This window comes from Ctenocephalides felis, unplaced genomic scaffold, assembly GCF_003426905.1.
Source record: "Ctenocephalides felis isolate EL2017-DRISC unplaced genomic scaffold, ASM342690v1 CF-g0.4_SCAFFOLD_03216, whole genome shotgun sequence".
Classification (NCBI taxonomy): domain Eukaryota; kingdom Metazoa; phylum Arthropoda; class Insecta; order Siphonaptera; family Pulicidae; genus Ctenocephalides; species Ctenocephalides felis.
This window is the reverse complement of record NW_020539370.1, coordinates 1-5,000: the sequence shown is the minus strand read 5'-3', so window position 1 is coordinate 5,000 and position 5,000 is coordinate 1. Positions and strand designations below refer to the sequence as shown.

Here is a 5,000-nt window from a genome sequence, read left to right as displayed (position 1 = left end):
TTCGTCATTCGCTCAGGCATCTGGCGATACCGAGCAGATATACATGGCAGTGCTCTCACACAATGCATAAGAGCGCTAAGCGGTTGTAAACCGCGTCACGCTGCTTTTGCACACTGCGCAATATTTTGCGACTAGCTCCGGTCAAACGTTAATGAAACGAATGATCCATCGTTGCGAGACGCTTTAAGATTTTATACGTCGTAGGTTATACGACATATCGCACACGTTTCATTCACTAAATAGTAAATGTACGTTAATGATCCTTCCGCAGGTTCACCTACGGAAACCTTGTTACGACTTTTACTTCCTCTAAATAATCAAGTTTGGTCATCTTCCCAGCAACATCGGCAATGTCGAAACGCTGCCGCGCACCGGTCCGAAGACCTCACTAAATAATTCAATCGGTAGTAGCGACGGGCGGTGTGTACAAAGGGCAGGGACGTAATCAACGCAAGCTTATGACTCGCGCTTACTAGGAATTCCTCGTTCATGGGGAAGAATTGCAAGCCCCAATCCCTAGCACGAAGAGGCTTCAACGGATTACCCGGACCTTTCGGCCAAGGAAAACCTGCTGATCTCTTCAGTGTAGCGCGCGTGCGGCCCAGAACATCTAAGGGCATCACAGACCTGTTATTGCTCAATTTCGTGCGACTAAATGCCACCTGTCCCTCTAAGAAGATATATTTGTACGCCGGTAGTAAGAACCACAACCAACAACGACCGAAGCCGAAGCGGAGGGTCTTTGCGATACCGGAAAGTACGCCTATTTAGCAGGCTAGAGTCTCGTTCGTTATCAGAATTAACCAGACAAATCGCTCCACCAACTAAGAACGGCCATGCACCACCACCCACCGAATCAAGAAAGAGCTCTCAATCTGTCAATCCTTCCGGTGTCCGGACCTGGTGAGGTTTCCCGTGTTGAGTCAAATTAAGCCGCAGGCTCCACTCCTTGTAGTGCCCTTCCGTCAATTCCTTTAAGTTTCAGCTTTGCAACCATACTTCCCCCGGAACCCAAAAGCTTTGGTTTCCCGGAAGCTGCCCGCCGAGTCATCGGAGGAACTTCGGCGGATCGCTAGCTGGCATCGTTTATGGTTAGAACTAGGGCGGTATCTGATCGCCTTCGAACCTCTAACTTTCGTTCTTGATTGATGAAAACACATTTGGCAAATGCTTTCGCTTCTGTCCGTCTTGCGACGATCCAAGAATTTCACCTCTAACGTCGCAATACGAATGCCCCCAGTTGTCCCTATTAATCATTACCTCGGAATTCCGAAAACCAACAAAATAGAACCGAGGTCCTATTCCCATTATTCCATGCACACAATATTCAGGCGAATGAGCCTGCTTTAAGCACTCTAATTTGTTCAAAGTAAACGTACCGGCCCACCTCGACACTCGGTGAAGAGCACCGTGGTAGGATTTTGAGTTGGGCCGCCTTTTGACGGGCTAAGCCCACCGGTAGGACGTCCCACAGACATGCCAGTTGAACACCGCGAGCGGTGAACCGACAGTGTGGGACACAGATTCAACTACGAGCTTTTTAACCGCAACAACTTTAATATACGCTATTAGAGCTGGAATTACCGCGGCTGCTGGCACCAGACTGGCCCTCTAATAGATCCTCGTTAAAGGATTTAAAGTGTACTCATTCCGATTACGGGGCCTCGGATGAGTCCCGTATCGTTATTTTTCGTCACTACCTCCCCGTGCCGGGAGTGGGTAATTTGCGCGCCTGCTGCCTTCCTTGGATGTGGTAGCCGTTTCTCAGGCTCCCTCTCCGGAATCGAACCCTGATTCCCCGTTACCCGTAACAACCATGGTAGTCGCAGAAACTACCATCGACAGTTGATAAGGCAGACATTTGAAAGATGCGTCGCCGGTACTAGACCGTGCGATCAGCACAAAGTTATTCAGAGTCACCAAGTCAAACGGTGAGCAAGGCAAGCCCGCCACCGATTGGTTTTGATCTAATAAAAGCATTCCTTCCATCTCTGGTCGGAACTCTATTTGCATGTATTAGCTCTAGAATTACCACAGTTATCCAAGTAATGTGGGTACGATCTAAGGAACCATAACTGATGTAATGAGCCATTCGCGGTTTCACCTTAATGTGGCTTGCACTGAGACATGCATGGCTTAATCTTTGAGACAAGCATATACTACTGGCAGGATCAACCAGGGTGCTATATATATAATAGCATAGTGCGTAAATGTCCCTCGGCGTCACCCGAGAGACCACACTTTGTATAGAAAAGTTCGATGAATATTTAAAACAACGAATTTTCTTACATATATATATATCTGAGCCGTACGATATTCCCTGAACATAAACGAACAGTTTACATCGCGACTAGATATTTTATATATTCTGCGCTTAACACAGAGGCTAGACCTTAACAACCGTCGAAACGGCGGTCCGTACATGAAATTTGCGGTCCGCAGACCCAGTTAATTTCAAACAGTCTCTTTACCCTTCGTTAGATTGAAAACGTCGGGGCGAATTCATAAGAATTCATCGTTATAACTCACTTTTATTCTCGCTCGGAGAGTATTGAGTTGATAGCATTTGTATATTTGATTTTCCGCATAAGAGTCTTTGCGTCAACGACACATGCCCGCGGATATGCTGTACAGTATGGTTGAACACTTATAAATAAGGTCCAGAACCCGGCCGTAAACCGACATCCGAACAATACGGCGTATATAATTCCAGACCGGTCTACGACATTATTTAAAGTAACGCCGCTATATAGTTGATAGACTAAAAGTATCGAATATAATGTATAAAATACACCGGGGAATAATATTCGAACCTGCCTGAACAACACAGCGTACTTTAGCCTAAGCTTGCTCGCATCGCACTCGACACGACCTATCCCCCTATATAAGGCGCGCGGCCACAGCGTAAGTATTAGACTGAGTCCCCAAGCGACGTGCATTTGACCTGCGGCGAGGGCCTGCTCGCGCTTACGGTGTGAATCGTCAAGACAAAAGTCTGGGAAAATTTCGAACTGCGAACCCTTATGATAGAAAATTTTTGTCGAAAATTTTGTTAGATGTTCAAACAGTTTTATATATATGGACAATATGAATTATAGTTAATTATTGAGTTTTTAGGTGTTTTTTGGTTTTTTTAAACTTTGTATAAAATTATGTATTTATTGATTTTTATAGATCTCAATGAATATATAAACGAATTTATATATAGTTATATATTTTTTATAATTTATTTGTTTAAATTTCTAATTTTACATAAACTGTTCCAACCAGTTTTCCTCGATTTTCTCTTAAAACCGTAAAAGATACAAAAAACTTTGTTCGTACGAACGAAAGATGCAGAATAAAATTATGAATAAAATGGTATATGAATGGTTAAGTGTGTTCATATAATTTTCTCGAGATTTTCCGATTTTCCTGAAATTTTACGACGGCAACTCGCCTGTAGGCCACACCGTTCGGAATTCGAAGTTGCGATATAGGGAAAAAAACTAAGAATTTTGAGACCTTTCTAACGATGTATAATACTTATATGTTTTCTTTACAGAAATATCGAATCGTGAGGAGTATTGCTCCAACCTAGCCGCACTTTGCATTTTGACAAGTTAACATCTACACATATTGCTCTATAACATGAAAACCCTAAAAGATACGAAAAAACTTTGTTCGTACGAAAAGATGCAGAATAAAATTATGAATAAAATGGTATATGAATGGTTAAGTGTGTTCATATAATTTTCTCGAGATTTTCCGATTTTCCTGAAATTTTACGACGGCAACTCGCTGTAGGCCACACCGTTCTGGAATTCGAAGTTGCGATATATGGGAAAAAAACTAAGAATTTGAGACCTTTCTAACGATGTATAATACTTTATATGTTTCTTTACAGAAATATCGAATCGTGAGGAGTATTGCTCCAACCTAGCCGCACTTTGCATTTGACAAGTTAACATCTACACATATGCTCTATAACATGAAAACCGTAAAAGATACGAAAAAAACTTTGTTCGTACGAAAGATGCAGAATAAAATTATGAATAAAATGGTATATGAATGGTTAAGTGTGTTCATATAATTTTCTCGAGATTTTCCGATTTTCCTGAAATTTTACGACGGCAACTCGCTGTAGGCCACACCGTTTGGAATTCGAAGTTGCGATATAGGGAAAAAAACTAAGAATTTTGAGACCTTTCTAACGATTGTATAATACTTTATATGTTTTCTTTACAGAATATCGAATCGTGAGGAGTATTGCTCCAACCTAGCCGCATTTGCATTTTGACAAGTTAACTCTACACATATTGCTCTATAAACATGAAACCGTAAAAGATACGAAAAACTTTGTTCGTACGAAAGATGCAGAATAAAATTATGAATAAAATGGTATATGAATGGTTAAGTGTTTAATAGATATTTTCTCCGAGTTTTCCGATTTTCCTGAAATTTTTACGACGGCAACTCGCCTGGTAGGCCACACCGTTGGAATTCGAAGTTGCGATATATGGGAAAAAAACTAAGAATTTTGAGACTTTCTAAACGTGTATAATACTTTATATGTTTTCTTTACAGAAATATCGAATCGTGAGGAGTATTGCCTCCAACCTAGCCGCATTTGCATTTTGACAAGTTAACATCTACACATATTGCTCTATCTATAACATGAAAAACGTAAAAGTACGAAAAAACTTTGTTCGTACGAAAGATGCAGAATAAAATTATGAATAAAATGGTATATGAATGGTTAAGTGTGTTCATATAATTTTCTCGAGATTTTCCGATTTTCCTGAATTTTACGACGGCAACTCGCCTGTAGGCCACACCGTTTGGAATTCGAAGTTGCGATATATGGGAAAAAAATAAGAAATTTTGAGACCTTTCTAAGATGTATAATACTACCTATGTTTCTTGACAGAAATATCGAATCGTGAGGGTATTGCTCCAACCTAGCCGCACTTTGCATTTTGACAAGTTAACATCTACACATATTGCTCTATAACACATGA

The 5,000-nt window shown here is 41.1% G+C and overlaps 1 non-coding gene across 1 annotated transcript; it reads right to left on the bottom strand.

Annotated features, from left to right (window-relative positions):
- Window positions 1–254: 254 nt before the first annotated feature.
- On the bottom strand, window positions 255–2,182 carry LOC113381948. The gene has a single exon (XR_003367615.1). It is a non-coding gene; the product is annotated as a small subunit ribosomal RNA (ribosomal RNA).
- Between the last annotated feature and the right edge of the window lie 2,818 nt (window positions 2,183–5,000).